The sequence below is a fragment of the Pollicipes pollicipes genome, unplaced genomic scaffold (assembly GCF_011947565.3).
Source record: "Pollicipes pollicipes isolate AB1234 unplaced genomic scaffold, Ppol_2.1 Scaffold_1600;HRSCAF=1878_pilon_pilon_pilon, whole genome shotgun sequence".
Taxonomy (NCBI): domain Eukaryota; kingdom Metazoa; phylum Arthropoda; class Thecostraca; order Pollicipedomorpha; family Pollicipedidae; genus Pollicipes; species Pollicipes pollicipes.
In genome coordinates, this window is record NW_023595962.1 from 8,475,081 (window position 1) to 8,492,045 (window position 16,965).

The following is a 16,965-nucleotide window of genomic DNA, read 5'->3' on the forward strand; positions in this document are numbered from 1 at the left end:
CCCCAGCATGGCCCGTGAACCATTATCGCCACCCTTCCCCGGGGTGGTCCTTGGAATCGCCCCTGTCCAGTCGGCGCCCGGAAGAGACGCCAGTGACCACACCCGAGATGGCCCCGCCCTGTCCGCCCCCCTCCCCCTCCCTCCCGCCTCGTCATGTGGCCACAAAGACGTGGATCTTTGGGAACAGGGCGACCTTGGCCGCGACTGCAGAGTCATCTGCCGGCAGTGCTGGAACGCGCGGCGGGGGCGGGCGGGCGCGGCGTGGATGACGAGCGCGGCGGATCGCATTGTTTCGGGCTGGCACGATTGGGTGGGAAAATTTGACTGGAAGGTGTTCCAAGCGATAATCGATATGAAGATGTTGAGGTCACCCGGACGTGCAGCACTTCAACAGGTGCTGGACAGCTGGTACTTTTGATTGCATTGGGGGGGGGGGGGGAGGTAGTGTTCATGCCAACTAAACTCTGCAGGGCATGTTGCAATGAATTTGTACTGCCTCCTGACGAGGTAGTCTAAACCTGAGGCTTGGCGTGTCAAATATGGATGGTAAAACTCGTACCTCGTATGTACTTAGTGCAATCACGGCAGACTTAGCCGAGGGTTCGGGGCAGTCAGCCCCTTTAGGCTCGCCTTTTTCATTTTCCCCACAAACGTCCCCTTAAAAAACTTGAAAATCAGGTTGATGCGTTCTTTCTGAACTCCGCCCCCTCCTTACGAAAACCGTGGCGGGGCAAAACCGTTTCATCGTCCAGAGCTGAAGGCGACTGGGAAGCCCAGCACGACTCTGAGCCCGACACTACTCTTTCCCGTGACGGTAACGTGACAGCCAGCTCTGGAAAGCATTCAGCAATTGTTAACCGCGGACCCGCGCTGCGGTGGTTTGAGGAGTGTTGGTTGGCTGCTAAACAGCAGTGCTGTCTAAAACAATGCGTTGTTAATGGAGATTGAGTGGGCCTTGATCCTAAGCTCATGCTCCATAAGTGGCTTTTTATAAAGTGAAAAAGTAAGTAAAGTTTAGTAAAAGCCACTTTGCTTTTTTATAGAGTAAGGTGGCTTCTTTTGGTGACCCCGCTACCGCGCGGCTCGCATTGATCTCGCTTTGATTCTGTCCTTTGGTGCGGCTGCTAATGGATCTAGACGGTCGGTGTGGAGAAGGAACGTATCGAAACGTTTAGCTTTAAGGGGTCCTTTTTCCCTGGCGACTAGTGCGTTCAAGGCCGCGTCTGGAATCTGGGGGAGAGGGGGGGGGGGAGGCACTTGGTCCCCGCTCCAATGTCCCACACACCACTTTTGTCGGTCCAGTATCCGTCTGTCCGACATGCGCAGCCTGCAGGCCAGAGAACGGCTGGCCTGCCGGGTATCGCACCCGGCTGCGAAAATGCCTAAACCTTTTCAACGTTCTGAGGATGGGGAAGGTGGCGGGACAGGCTACAATGCCTGTCAGAGGCCGGCGGGCGACATGCAGCCGTAGTGTCCTGTCGCCTTTGTCTGGGTTGACCTCGCAAGGGGACTGAGCTCTCTTTGTTATCGCTGCGCCCCTGGTCTTTTCGCTTCGACTGGCGCGTTTAATTTCTGGCCGGCGCTGTCAAAGCCATGACGTCATGCCTTCATGTAGTTCTGTCTCAGCCCTCTCAGAGTCACCGCCGATGGACTCAGCGCTGGGCGGTGCCGGGAGACGACAGAGGCAGAGGCTGGGAGACGCCGGACCACGGGGGCAGAGGCTGGGAGACGCCGGGCGACGAATACAGAGGCCTGGAGACACAGGACCACGGAGGCAGAGGCTGGGAGACGCCGGAGCATAGAGACAGAGGGTGTGAGATACCGGACAACGAATGCAGAGACGGAGAGACACCGGGCCACGAATACAGAGTCTGGGAGACACCGGGACATGGAGGCGGAGGTAAAAGTGCCTCTCTCAAGTCACGCCCCAGGCAGTGGCGACGAAGGTCCCGGGCGTGTGAGTCCTTGTCTTTTGCAGTGACCTGGTCATGCAGGTCGGGTGGCACCATAAGCACACAATGGCAGCTTCCCATTAACCTAGAACTGATCTGTAATGTATTGAGCTTGACGCGACAGGAGACGGCATCCGGCTGGGGCTTGTTATCACGTTTTTTAGTTTTGTTTTCTGTTGCTACCCGCTATCTCGTGGCTAGCGCTCCGTTGATCCTTAGAACGTGCGGGTAACTTGTGAAATTCAAGGCATTTTTTTCGCGTCTGGGGGCTTAACTGCACTCCTAAGCCTCAAAGATGCTCTCATGTCCCAACGGATATTGCAAAATTGTCCTGTGGTAACGGTGCGACCTGGTACGCCAAGGTGCAGTGACCGCTTCTGCGAAGTGTTATCAAACGGCATTGTGTTTTGTTGTCTCGGCAGGGTCCCATGCAGTGCATAACGGTAGGTGGGGCGTGGAATCGGCCGGGCTGCAAAATCGGACAATGATGCATGCCGAGTCGTTCTCGCTGTTTCCAGCAAAACGCAGAGAGAATATCTTTCGAGATCTGCGACGCGAGTGCCGAATCCTCGTCCAGGATGCGGCTTATCTCGAATGATGTGATATGCATTTGCTGGAAGGATTTTCTGAACACTGGAATCTTGAAGAGAACATTGTATTTTTCAGATCAGGGCATCTCGAAGCAGGCGTTGTGGAATGGTGTTTGACAGAACAGCGCTTAATGGCACATCATCCGGAGCTATATTTCAGTTGCATTATAAAAAATGATCGGGATCATGGAGTACATTTTCACGAACATGTCAAGGATCCAGGATTTAGTCTGAATATCAAAGTTCGTCTTGCTTGAGTCAACTGTTGCCCTGCAATATGTATAATATAGTAAACGAAGCTGCACAAGTCGTGCCTAGAGAGACCGTTTAAAGGAATTCGCGTGTTCCTTTCGACAGGAACCACATTCTGTTCCCATAACTCGCGTCTGGTATCTCAAGAGGCGTGGGAACCTACCGTGAGGTGAGGAAGAAACGGCCTGGATCTTTTTCTGCCTTGCAACGCGACAGGGCTGACGTCTTTTTGTCTGTAATCGGTCAGGCATGGAGGGGAGCAGTTACCTCATGCCCACTTGCCGTCGCTGGGCCACCGCCCCTCCCCCCCCCCCCCCCGTTCCCCGGGGACGTTCGTGATTGCCGACGCCCGCAGCGGCAAAAAGTGGCCATCTACAGCACAGTGTGCTGCGCCCGGCGTACCAGACCACGCTGCGATGGGCGTCTGGGGGGGGGGAGGGGGGGGGGCAGCAGATGCGTATGCAGTCTCTGCCGGGGCCCCTGGGACGCCCTCCAGGGGGAGGGACGAGGGGTTGTGGCTGAGGATCCCGTCGCGCGCAGAAAACATTGAGTGATGGTGGAGCGGTCCGTCATGCATGGTTAGTCTTCCGCGCCTTTTGAGGGTCCCTAGTTTGGCGTGGAAGGCAATGATTTCAACAAAGAAGTGCTATTGTCCTGACACGTTCTAGGACGTGTTGTCAATTTGCGACCTGCATTGCTGCCGTCCAAAAGCAAAACCCCAGATGTTAATTTTTCGCCACTTTGCGCTTTCTGTGCCATCTGATTCATCTACTCACGCTGACTTTTGTTATTTAAACAATCGGTTTAATTTTTCAGAAAATTTTAGCACATTCTTTTAGCTGAAAGTTTGTGAAAATTTCAACTTTTGGTTTGAATGTCCGAATACAGCATGAGAAGACGGATCAGGCGACATAAAACACGCAAAATGGCTACAAATGAACATATGGAATTTCACTGTTGGGCGGCAGCTTGGACTACATTGGAGGGCGAGAAAAACATGGAGAGACATAAACATTGCTGCATGGAGATACAACTTCACCCGCTTGCGTTCCACGGAGAACAGAACAAGGACTATATTCGCTTTCTACTGCTGCTGGTTGGCTCCACTCATAGCGCCACCCTCTGCTGATCTGACTCCGTTTCTCTCCCGTGCGCCCTGAAGTCCTTCACATGCAGTGGGATAACCGCGAAGTCCTCGGTTTAGGTCCGGTTCAGGGCTTTGTCGGGGTTTGCCGTCCAGTTTGTGCTGAACCCCGGCGACTGTCTTAGTGGACGGTCTTAGCGGACCGCTTGAGTTTGCGTCGCCTTACATGAGGGCGCGTCACGCCGCCAAACAGGCCACGTCAACACAGCGCTTGCCTCGGACGCCTCATCGGCTGATGCAACGCCGGAGGGAGTCCCACCGTCTCCCCCAAGCACGTCAAGGCCCGGCCTGGCGTCTCATCGGCTGACGCGACGCAGGGGCGAGTCCTGCCGTCTCACCCAAGTACGTCAAGGCCCGGCCCGGCTCGGCGCCTCATCGGCTGACGCGACGCCGGGGCGAGTCCTACCGTCTCCCCCAAGCACGCCAAGGCCCGGCCCGGCCCGGCGCCTCCTCGGCTGACGCGACGCCGGGGCGAGTCTACCGTCTCCCCTAAGTACGCCAAGGCCCGGCCCGGCTCGGCGCCTCCTCGGCTGACGCGACGCCGGGCGAGTCTACCGTCTCCCCTAAGTACGCCAAGGCCCGGCCCGGCCCGGCGCCTCCTCGGCTGACGCGACGCCGGGCGAGTCTACCGTCTCCCCTAAGTACGCCAAGGCCCGGCCCGGCCCGGCGTCTCATCGGCTGACGCGACGCAGGGGCGAGTCCTGCCGTCTCCCCCAAGTACGTCAAGGCCCGGCCCGGCTTCTCATCGGCTGACGCGACGCCGGGGCGAGTCCTAGCGTCTCCCCCAAGTACATCAAGGCCCGGCCCGGCCTGGCGTCTCATCGGCTGACACGACGCCGGGGCGAGTCCTAGCGTCTCCCGGCACGTACCGGTTTAGTTGCCTCCCTTCTCTCGCCCTTCCCCCTCCCCCTCCCGCGCCATGGGAGGCTTCCTCCGGCGGGGTTGGCCGGCCGGCCGGTTCTAATTGGCCCGTCTTCTTCCCGGAGCCCCACCAGGCACCGGTTGACCTTGGGTCGTGCGCTGGTCAGCGTTGTCATGGTAACCGGTGCCGCTCTGGCTCAGTCAGCGGGACACGGGCACAGGCGATGCCAGGAGCGGTTCGAGGTTCGAAATGTGTGGTGGGGAGTGTCTTGAGAGGAAGAGTACATGCACCCGAGGAAGATAAAAAAACATGCAGTGTGACAACACGACTGTCGCTGCTTTCTCACATTTTTTTTTGGGGGGGGGGACGAGTAAAATTTGTGCGGCTGATAACTTGTGCAACTGGCGTCAAGAAACACAGGCAATGAAATATTACCTTCACCCTCATCAACCTAGCTGCCGGTAAGGTTAACGAGGTCTTTTCGGCATGTCGTCACCTGATTTTAGGTCCGAGTGTTTGCACTACCTCACTGCAAACAACCAAACGCCTCTCACACCCACAACCAAAACAAAACGGCCATCCCGGCGCACGGCGCGCGGCGCCCACCGCTCCCGCCGCCTGGCGCCGCCCTTGAATGTGGGGCGCAAAACCTCAAGGTAATCAGGAAACTGGACTGGCGGCACCAAGGCACGGTCTGGCCGCCCAGCTAGCGGTATTGGTTGCCTGGTGTCCGAACCGTCCGCGCCGCGCGCCGAATCTCCGCGACGGAGGTGTCCTGCACCGAGAAGCGCGTGCCTCGCGCCTGCGTTGGTGGGATCTTCCTGGAGGAGGTATTTGGCTTTTGTAGCGAACGTTTGTTTTTTGCGGAGTGTTTTCATTCTCTTGGCGATTGGAATCGTTTCACTTTCGTTCACTCACTTTCTTTCGTGCTCAATGTCCTCTTTTCTGACGATATTCCGTTTGTTAATTCGACCCGGTTGTGTAGCGTGCCAAAGCCGTGTCTACCCATCGTAAAACAAATCAGAATAACGCGTGTCCACTTGTGAACATTTCATCCAGCGCGCGTGCGTGCCACGTGACTGATGCGCCGCGTTCGTCTGCGGTCTAATTCGGATCCCCGTTTAATGCGCATCGTTTAGCTGCATTTCACGCCTGCCACCAGACGCGATCCGAGTTCGCGATAATGAGCTCTCCAGCGGAGAGCCCGTCTGAGCTCCCGTTCTCACGCACACGTGCCAGCGGGCCCCGGGGCGCGCACGGCAGTGCCCTCCGGCTATTTATTTACCCGGGATGATGCTTAATTGACGGCGCTTTGGTCGGATTTAGCGGGCTCGTTCATCAGCTCAGTGTTTGTCGGGGACTGAGTTAGCAGGCGGAGGTGACAGTCGCTGGCATGCGCTCGCTCGGCCGGGACGGGGCGTCCAGCCGCCACGTGGGGGGTCGCTCCGGGGGAAGTGGCGGGGACTGAGGGGCTGCTTAGCGAGATTGGCTGGCGCTGTCTCGCGGGAACGAAGCCAGGATGATTCAGGTTTACATTGGAGACTGCTGGAGGCGCGGGCGGTCATCTAGCTGATTTTGTCGCGCTGCTCGAAAAAGAGAAATACTCACGTCTGCTGCAGATTTGACGCATTTTGGTTTTAAACAAACGTCCGACGGTGCTTGCAGTGCTCACTAGCTACGCAGCTCGTGCGCGAAGGGTTTTGATTGCGCCCACGAACTCCCGCGGGCTGTTGTCGGGAGGCGAGGCCGGATCCGAATGCGGTGCAATGTTCGGCAACAGTGTTTACCCCGTTTCAACGTCTGTTGATTGAGTTCGTTCCCGTGTTTGATTGCCCGGTGGGATCGGTGCGCGGCTCAGCGCTGTCGAGGGCACCTCAGCGGCAAAAGCAAGTGTGCTGGATATGTGCTTGCGGAGATGTATTTGCCATTGCGCCGACTCGGGTCGAAGGCCGTGCCCGCCGTCAGCAAACAGGACCTGCCGCGGAAACCCGTCGATGCGCTTGGCTTCCCAAAGGAATTCTTGGCGACCGAGAGGAGCAGAATGTCGCCGGCAGGGCTTTGAAGCGCCGAGTTGCGGCGGGTGTTGTTGGGAATTTCTAGCGGCGGGACTGCTGTATTGAGCGCTTCGGGGCGGTGCTGAATAATGGTTTAATTCTACTGAAAGCTGGCGTGGCCGTGTCCCATCCTCCGCGTCGTGTGCGCCACTCGCGCCCGCAGTCGTCGACGAAGTTGTTTCCAAAGAGGTCTAAAAACATCCTTTGCGAGGAGAGTGGCTCATCCAGCTGCGTCCCGTTTCGAACCGTTATGGGCCCTGCACTTTGTAGGGTGACTGCGTCGTGCAGTGTGCGCGTAGGCCTTGCGGGACGCGTCAGGCACAGTGTTGGCGGCAAATTCCCAGCGCTTTTCCATGCGCTAGGATTTGACAGCCCAGGAGGCTGGAAACATGAACACAAACATGCTGTGAACATCAGGGGTGCAGTTTCGCAAGATGGGTCAGGGTGGGCAAACCTACCTTCAGAAGACGTCGACAAACGGGTTTCTGCCCGGATTTCGCCCACTTTGTTCTCAAAGTTGGGGTGAGGGAGGTGGCTGGAGCCCAAGTGGAGTGCGGGGGAGGGGGGGGGGGGGGCGGAGTATCCCCAAGCGAATAGGACACTACACTCCTGGTAGATATGACAGAAAGCACGAACGTACTGTAGGTATGTCGTATGCTGCATTTGTTCAAAGACATGCACTGCTTACTGCCTAATCCTTCTCTGAATTTCTCACCCGATTTTCTGTCTCACGCGTTGCACGTTCAGCCTAATGTAACGCTCGATCTGGTCCGTAATCCTTTCAGGACTTGGCTGCACGAGGTCACAGCGCACAAGACATGATGCAATATATGTTCGTCAAGTTTACAGCCGTATTGCGTTATGTTGCCTGGGGACAAATTCCCGTCATAACATCCTAAGCTAAAAGCTAGACGAATGGAGTCCTTTTGTTGCTGTGCGCATTGCACATATGAAACGGGATTTATTCGCGTTCTTGAACACTCGTCCTTGGGTTATTGATTCCTATTCAGTTGGGAGCTTCAGTAGGAGGCTTCTTCAGTTGGGGAGGGGGCTAGTGTAGTTCAGATGGGAGTTTCAGCCCCCCCCCCCCCAACTTTGGCAGGGAAGTTGACGAAATCCGGGAAGAGTCGTTGTGCAACGTGTTGGTGGGGTAAATTTGATCATTTTCAAAAGTTATCCCAACCCTTTTTTGGGAGCGGAGGAGGGGGGGGGGGGCAAAACAGAACCCTGGCACGTCCAGTTGCTAACGGGAAACATGAGAGTATTTAATGATTGATTCTCTAAGTTGGCAGCTTTATTGAGGATGTGATTGTAGCTGGCAGCTGCATTGAGGATGTAACTGTGGCTGGCAGCTGCATGGAGGATGTGATTGTGGCTGGCAACTGCATTGAGGACGTGATAGTAGCTGGCAACTGCTTTGAACATGTGATTTATCATCACGTCAGATTGGTGAAAACAGCTTCTAACGTGCGCTGTGTTGGCTTAACCTCGGTATCATCAGTCAAACGCATACCATTAACAGACGGCTGTTACCCGTATAACGGACGGCTGTAGCAGACCGCTTTTAACAGTCGGTCATTGCCCAAATAACAGACGGCTTTAGCAGACGGCTTTAACAGACGGCTATTACCCAAACGCACGCTACAGCCGGCAGGAAGTAACCACTGCTGCGCGCGCGCGCTTGAATCGCGTGAAAGCCCTTCTCTCGCCGGAGACGGAGAACTCTGGGATCGTTCGCGGAGAACCCCTGGCTCAAGCCCGGCTCCCGGCCGATACTTTTCGGCGTCCCCGCGTCAATCAGTCGCGAGAGCTGTCGACCCTGAATGGGTTGACAAAATGCGTTCTGCGTCATCAAGATCGGAATTAAGTTGTATTTCAACTGTCATTGGAAACAGCAGCGTCTGTGTCGTCTGTTGTTATTGCAACTAAAATTAATATCATGCCACTTATTATGTATGCTAGGTTATATCGATGATGCGTTTATTGTTATGTTGACTAGACGCATTATCAAATCACTATTTAAGATTTAAGATTTTTAGTAGTGTATTTGATGTACTATAAGCACATCATATTTATGCCAACATATTTCTCAGTAATCGCGTTATTACCCTCCCACTAGGGCCACGCTGGCGGCGCAGCGCGACCAATCCCGCGGGCGCCGCCAAGGCGGGGCGCCGCCGTGCTGTCAGTGTCAGGTGTTGTCAGCTTGGGCTGCCAATTTCTCACCAAATCACCGGAGACGACCGCATCCCGGCGTCGCGGACGCCCGATGCGTCACGGGCCCGTGTCACGCACGGTCGACAGGCCTGTGTAATACACGGTGGACGATTTTGTACGGCGGATGCGCGGGAGAAAATACCATTCGCGGTTACACACTGGGAGCTGTTACGTCAGTTTTTTCTATTCCACAACTTTCATCGTTTTATTTCTTGCTAGATTTTGTTTGTGTCATATATATTTATGTGTTAATACGTCAGGTATATTATAAGGCTTGCTCAGCTTCGCGAAAGTTTTAGGTGTTGCGCTATGCCTGAGTCAGGTGTCTTTTTCGGTGCTTAATGATGTACATATATATACACATATATATGTATATATATATATATATATATATATATATATATATATATATCCATGCATATATAATGATATAGATGTCCTCGGATGGATATTGGTTTTACCGCTACATATTTTTATTCGTGCAGTTTTATCGTTTTCTTTTTTTCTAGATTTTTGTTTGCATCATATGTATTCATGTGTTAATGCGTCAGCTATTTTATAAGGCTTCTTCAGCTTACGTAAGTTGTTCAGTGCATTAGCGAGGAACATTATTCACATAGATAAAGCAGTAGTATTAGCTTTATTCCTCGGAGAACACCAGGAGAATGGGGACATAGTTTGGTCGATATTTCGGCAACGTGCCTTTATCGAAGCAGAAGCAGAAGTGAAATTTCTATACAGGCATGCTGCCGAAATATCAGCCAAACTATGTTTCTATTCTCCTGTTTTTTTCGAGGAATAAGGCTAGATCTACTGTCTTAGCTCGCTCAGCTTGGTGAAAGTTTTAGGTGTCGCTCTCTGCCCGAGTCAGTTGTCTTTTTCGGTGCTTAATGCGCCTTGGATAGGTATTGTCTTTACAGATACATGCATTGATTCATGCTGACTGGACCGCCAAGGTTAGAATCAAAGTGAGATTTTCCCTGCTGTCCTTGCATGTCAAAGCTGCGCTTAGATTTGCGTCAAAGCTGCAAAGACTAGGCTGACTACGGATCTGACATATTGACAGAGAACAGTCGTGACGTTTTAACGGTCATCAAGCGGCAATCAAGTCGGTTACGTCACAGTGCAAGGCGCGAATGTACTGGTAAAAGCGATAAGGTCCAGCGCGCCATATCAACACCACCGCTGAGTTTTACAGCCAATTAGGCTGCAGCTGTTGCCCGGCGCCGTTTAAACCAATCCAGATGATTGGTTGAATCCCATCCAACCAGACGAATCCAAACCAGTCAGGACGAAGGGCTTCTAGAACCACGCAAAGACGAGAACATGGATGGCGGATAATGCACCGTTAGAGTGCAGAGCTCCCCGACTGGATACCGAAGTGGTAATTTACCCGATGGACGCCATTTTTCAAAGATGATGTTGCCTCGCGAGACGTGCGGACTAACGGTACCTGTCAGCTGTGTCGGGAACCCGCCGCCAATCTGGATTCGCGGTAGAAGACACTGCATGGTTTATGTGTGAGTCATACGTCCCTGTAAGGCGCTTTGTCGGAGACTGCTGTCGGGCCCGGTCTGGTGATGTGCTCCGTTAATTATTTTTTAATGGTTTGAATTCAATGATCGTGTTTTATTGGAGGCGGCGGCAATACGTTTCGCCGGTTGCTGAATACGGAACCCGTCAACGTTGCATGGCATGTTTTCGGGGCCAAGGTCAGTCAGCAGGATTCTATGGGGCAGAGAGTGCTGTCGGTTGCCCTTTTCCGACCGTTGCGTGCCAAACGACACGGCTGTCACGCGCCGGTGTCGTGTGACGTTCGTGTCGTGCGCCAGCTGCGGCGATCACGGCCGCCGATAACCAAGCGCCGCCCCTTGACACAGATTACACCTCCCTGCCCCTCCCCGCGCCGTTCCCCTCGGGCGCCAGGAGTGTCCACCGGTGGCATTTTCCGCGTGGCCGGCTGCGGGCTGGCGCCAGCCGGTCCTGAGTGTCCTCCAGCGCCCGGACACGTGCCGAGGTCAGCACTTTCCCCCGAGGCGAGACCTTTGTCGTCGAGCGGTCTCCCGCGAGATCAAGGAACGTCTCGGGGTTTTCCTTAGCGGATTGGGGAGGACGGGGGGGGGGGGGGGGTAGCCCTCTCCGAGTGCCGTGTCATCCGCAGCGCCGTGGACTCACCCGGTGGTGGTCTTCGTTGGGTATAAGGATGCCTCTTCTTGGGGACTCTTTATCTCCTGGTCTTTGCAAGTCTTTTAGATTACGATGTCTCGGTTCGTGTTGAGCAAATTCGGTTTCAGCGTCTTGGTAAATGTCGAGATTCGGTTACTGCATGCTGTAGGTCGAATTGGTTAATGCGTTAGGGATCCCTCTTGGCGCTGTGAAGGCTTAATTATAGTATGATTTTTCGTGTCCTGTAGACCGTTTTTACATTGGTTTGTCTTAAATGATGTCCTCGGGTTTGATGGCTTCCGTCTTTGTGAGCAGTTACGCGTGGAGGCTTTTAGACTTATGCAGCGCTGTAGGTTTTCATGGTCGTAAAACTGTCGCAGCTTTTTGCGTCGGTAATCGTGGCAGCGTACGTAGCGTATCCTCGCTCGGGATAAGGGCACGGGTCTTGTTCCAAAGTCCCTTCCGCTTTCGTTTACGCCGCGTACGGCTCCAGCGTCGCGTGTGCGGCTTCTGGACCCTCGTGTGTAATTGAGCGCAGTTAATCACGATTAGCTTGCAACGGTAACAAGCGCGGTTTGTTTTTCGGCAGTGTTTGTTTTAACGGCGTGTCTAACCTGATAGAAAGTAAGACAGCCTATACGAGAATGCATCGAAGGCGGAGACGGTACCGCGCACCGCTTCGTAGTGACGTTACAGAATTACGTATCGCTGATTGGCCGAGGCATTGGCCTATATATGTGGGTCCATATTAGTATGAGGGCGCGAGACTGGTATCTGAGAGTCTTTCCGCTGGAACGGCGCTTGCGAGGCGCTCCACGAAAAGGCTCACTTTCTAGCGCAGTCGTCTTGCACGTTTGCAGCGGCGCGCCCTTCGCGGTGAATGGCCGTGACTCCATTTTTGGACTTTGTTCTTGAATTGTGGCTTAACCTCGTGAGTTGGACATGTCAGCGCCTAACGTCTGCGGGCGCAGAGCACTCGGACCTTTTGGAATGCTGTGACAGAGGAATATGATATTTGATCGCAAAGTTGCCAGATATAGGATATATGAGCTGTGCCGCAGTCGCTGTGCTTCTCCAGCTTTGCGCCACATTTAGTGGGCTCATTAATACGCACAGATAGTAGCACGATATGCGTAGTGCGCGTGCTTTATTATTTGTATATTACTGATCACACCAGTTGTAGATACTGATGGCACGTGTACGTTGCTCACGTTTAGTGTCATTTGATATATGACACCGATTACACCATTGCACATATTACGCGCATACAGATGATCGTGGTACCCATAATTTCTGTTTTAGGGGCTAGATATTAAGAACAAATGGGGGATGCCGCGACAAAGCGAGAGGGGCATCCGTCAATGTGAACCGCGACAGAGCGAGAGGTGGCATCCGTCAATGTGAACCGCAACAGAGCGAGAGGTGGTATCCTTCAGTGTGAACCAGGACAGCTGATATCAGCTTAGCACTGCAGCGGCTCATCATCCTTCATCCGCCGCTCACCTTGTGCCCAACTCCCGTTATCAGATTAACGCCCCGCCCGGGGCAATTCCCAAACTCCCAAATTGTGAAACTCGTGAGTGAAAAGTTCCTCCCAGTTGCCGTTTTTTTCCTGTCGGCCTGGCGGGCGGGTTCAGATCCGGCGCGCTGGGTGCTTCGGCCGCCACCATTGTCTGCCGCCTGCACCGGGATCCCCTTCGCAGTAAACACCGCCGAGCTCGCCCTCGCCTGTTTGCTCCGTCTGTTTGGCCTCTTGCTGGTCTGTTTGCCCACCGTCTTCACCATGCGGCTCCACCGCGGCTCCGTGTAGACTTTGGCACCCCGCGCGATCGGTTCTTCGTCTGAAGCGCTGCAACAGGTTTTGTTTGGTGCCTGTGGATTGCATGCTTGTGGGATTACCGTAACGCGCTGTGCAACGAGCGCAAATTTTGCACAGGGTGGAACGATTCGTATGACAGATGCGCCTGCCTTGTCATGGCTGCAACAGGTCAGTCAGCGCGTACAGTCAACATCAACAGTGCTGGTCACGAATGTATCCGAGCCTGCGTCATACACATGGCGAATTACTGCCCGAATTCACGGCACGGCCCGAAACGTCACGGCAGCTCCGCTGAAACGAAGTGCTTAGCGTGCTACATCCTCTTTAAACTGATGACTCCGAAATCCACGCCGGGCCCTGCGAACCACGCAGGTGTTAAATGAAACCACCAGCAGAAAACGGTCCAAGTGGCCCGCTGTAAATCAGGCGGCATGGGTCACAGCTGTGTTCAGGGGCGGGGCCAGGTCTTCAAGGGCGGGGGGGGGGGGAGGGGGAAGCAGTGTGGAACTCTGGAGCGGGATGCGACACGAAGCAGATGCTGATGAATGCAGTTCTGGGCACAAACTACGGTTCTGCGGAACAGTTGACCACGGGGTTTTACCCGAACCCCCAGTCCCGACCCGCCTCTGCCGGAGCGGCCCATTGTCTCGGCTCCCGTTTCGCGCTTGCCGACGCTCCACTGCACTGGGGGCGGTGGAGGTCGCGACCTTTGCGTCGCCGCGGCCGGCGCGCTGACCTGGCGCGACCTTTGCCGGCCGGCGCTTGTGAAACGGCGGCCGGGGTCGGCGCGACGGGGAGTGCAGTGCGGAGCGCAGAGTGACGCGGGCAGCGGCTGCGTCGGATGGCGCGTTCGCCCCGCGGTCTCGGCGGATGGGTAGGAGGTGGGTCACGCGAATAGCAGGAGAAACACGCGTTTGCAAGTGGGACTGCGGCGATCTGCAATTTTGTGAGTGGTTGTGCTTGTTCGCGCCGCCTGACCGCTCTGAGTGGATCGGGGCGTACAGTGGGGCCGGCGTTAAGCTCGGGCAGAAATATCCGGGGGCGCTGTGTGAGCTTTACTACAACACGTGTGCAGGCAGGAAAGCTTTGGTTGGAACAATTTCCGTAGCTGTGGTTTCCATTCGGTTTATGGCGCACTCTTTCGGGCGTTCCACTTCGTTCTGCTGGCTGGGGCGTGCCGCCCCGCCGGCCGAGGGCATAGAGTGCAGGGCTGGACTTCCAGAGCAGGATATTCTTGCTGCAGGGAAGCAGTTGGCTCCGCTCGCGTGTCCTCACAACGGCCAGCTGGCCACCGATCAAAGAGAGCCGAGCGGCGCAACATTGTATGGCATGAGGAAGGGATGGAGTGTCTGTGGAGACGGAGGGGCACTCACTGGGTAGTGGGTGCAGGTAAGAGGCGGTCCTAACATATTTGCAATTCAATGCGCGGTAGTTCGAGCGTTCAAAACAGTGGCGTAGTCGGGGAAAGCTTTTGGGACCGTGCCCCTCCCCCTTTCCCCATAGGTGGCGGGCCCCGGGGGCTGGTGGCCCAGCATTTGTGCAGTTTGGGACGCACGCAGGGCTTCTTAAGCATAGAAACTCCCGAGGCATCGAAATGAGGCTCCGAGCCTAAAACCTCTCCAAATATAAAACCTGGGTCCCGTATTCCTGCAGTGACAAACTGGGGCGGCTTTGCTAAATGACACTCGACGTCCCGGTTTAGCCCCCTTCTTGGCGAAATGCGTCACTGCGTCACTGGTTTTGAATTTTTCACTTAACAAAAATCTTGAACTATTGGCTGGCTGTCGCGCGCTGACAGACGGTGTCCGTACAAGGCTGTCACGTTTTACGCAGATTGTTCTGTTCTGGCTCTGTCTGTACCGCTGTCGCAGTGTCTGTCCTGGAATTAATGCCCGTGATCGATGCAATCAGAAGTGTTAACACATGCGGCTTGGGCGCCCCAGAACGCTGTAGGTATATTCCTTTCCACTCAGTACCGTGGACCTAAGCTTCGTCAAGTGCTGGGTGAACGGAAAGCTTCGCAAATACTGCGTCCTGCTCGGATGGTCGGCTGGCTTTGCTGGCCCTGGATTGTGGCAAATCCGCTGCTCCGCAGTGATGCGCTGGAGCTTGGTTTGTAATTCCCAGCCAAGAACTGTGTGTTGATGCACGTGACCAGTCAGACGCCAGGGATTTCGAAAGGCCAAACCGTAATTTTTATCACCCGAGGTCTCCATATGGCTTGCATTAGTGGGTTTGGATTCAGATAACTTGCTGAGCAATGTTGTTGCATGTACCCTGAACCCTCCAGCCTGGCGATGATGTCAGGTTAAGCGGAGGATATTATCTTCCTCGCCAGACGGGACTGCGGGGGGGGGGGGGTTATAACCCCCTTCGCCAGGCAGAACTGCGGATGATATAGCTTCCCTCGCCAGGCAGAACTGCGCATGAAATAGCTTCCTTCGCCAGGTAGAACTGCGGATGATACAGCCTCCTTCGCCAAGCAGACTGCGGATGATATAAGCCTCCCTCGCCGGACAGAAATGCGGAGGATTTGACGTACTTCACAATGCTGCGGTACGGCTACCGTGGGCCTGGTTTGACGTTCGTTGTCCAGTTGCTAGCTTTCTCCGTCATGCCGATCGGACCGACCAATCCTCCCGCTTTTAGACAGGCAACTGCCGCTGTGCGGCTCGGTAACAGCACCAGAGTCTCGCTCCCAAACCGTAGAGGCGGCGTACTCTCATAATTCAGGTGCCAAGAATGCAATCTATCATGGTGAATCTTATTATTGTGGAGTTTTGCTCCAGGATACGCCAATCAGAGATTCAGCAGTGGGAAGTGGTCTTGCAAGCGCCTGACGAATATTTACCGGACAAACGCCTCGGAAAATTAACTGTTCTTCATTGCATTCAATGGTCTGGCTCTGGAAAGGACGAATACCATATACCATGAGTACATTTCAGTGAGCTTTAATTCCTGTAGCGCTCGAGCTTAGTAAAATAAAAAAGGATGTTGACGTTTGTGTTGCCGCTTGTTTCAATTTGCCAGTGGAATGTGCTCCGTCACAAGGTAGGCGGGGGGGGGGGGGGGGGGGGGGGGGGAACTCACTCTTGACCCCAGCTTTGCAATGTGCAACGTCACGGCCAAACGTTACGCGTGGAAGAAGAGAATGCACACTATAAACATCAGAGGACACGCAACGTTTGCCTCTTGAAGGTGCCGCACACCATGGAACGGGATGTCTTTTCAGAAGTGGAAATGCAACACCGTTGAGACATCGTCTCTTCGCTCGTTTCCACACATTCGCTCAGTGCATTCACATTCCTCCTCGGCTTTCAAGGCCTCAGTGCCTGTCGTCACCCTCTGCAATTCGAGCCGACTTGCAGAGGCGGACCATGCTGGAGCCGTCTCTCGTCTCGCCAACGTACTTTCCCGTCTGTCACCGGGGGCGACAACGCGGCCCCGGAGGAGCGGGCCCTGCCGACGCTCATCACCTGACGGGCCATCAGCTGGCGTTCCATCAGCTGACGGTCGTTGTGGCGCGCAGGCCCGCCGCCAGGTTTTTTGCTAGGTGGGGCGGCGGATGTGCTGCATAAACAGGTAAAACAAACTGCAGAAACGAGGACTCATTGGCGCCGGACGGACACGTCAACAGCAGCGAGTAAAAAGTTTGGTGGGGTGAGGGCCTTGACCCCGCGCTCCTCCTCGCTTGACTCGCTTCTGGCACCCGGCCCGAAGGCGGTGAGGTCATGTCGCTGTCACGCCGCCAGCCGTGGGCCCCTGGCGTCCGCCCGGGCTGTCACCCCTGTTCGCAGAGACACGTTTCATCGAGTGTTGCTCTTAACTTCTTCCCACATACACCTGGCCTTTCAAGCCTATTGCCCAGAAACCATTTAGTCTTCCCGGCTGGTATGCAGAGGAGACTGA

At 54.9% G+C, this 16,965-nt stretch overlaps 1 long non-coding RNA gene across 1 annotated transcript in view; it reads left to right on the forward strand.

Annotated features, from left to right (window-relative positions):
• Window positions 1-6,181, forward strand: part of LOC119101784 (uncharacterized) — a 16,065-nt gene extending 9,884 nt beyond the window's left edge. Inside the window, exons 2-3 of the long non-coding RNA XR_005094618.1 lie at window positions 1,809-1,813; window positions 6,170-6,181. This is a non-coding gene — a long non-coding RNA (uncharacterized LOC119101784). The remainder of the gene's footprint in view (window positions 1-1,808; window positions 1,814-6,169) is intronic.
• The last annotated feature ends 10,784 nt before the right edge of the window (window positions 6,182-16,965 follow it).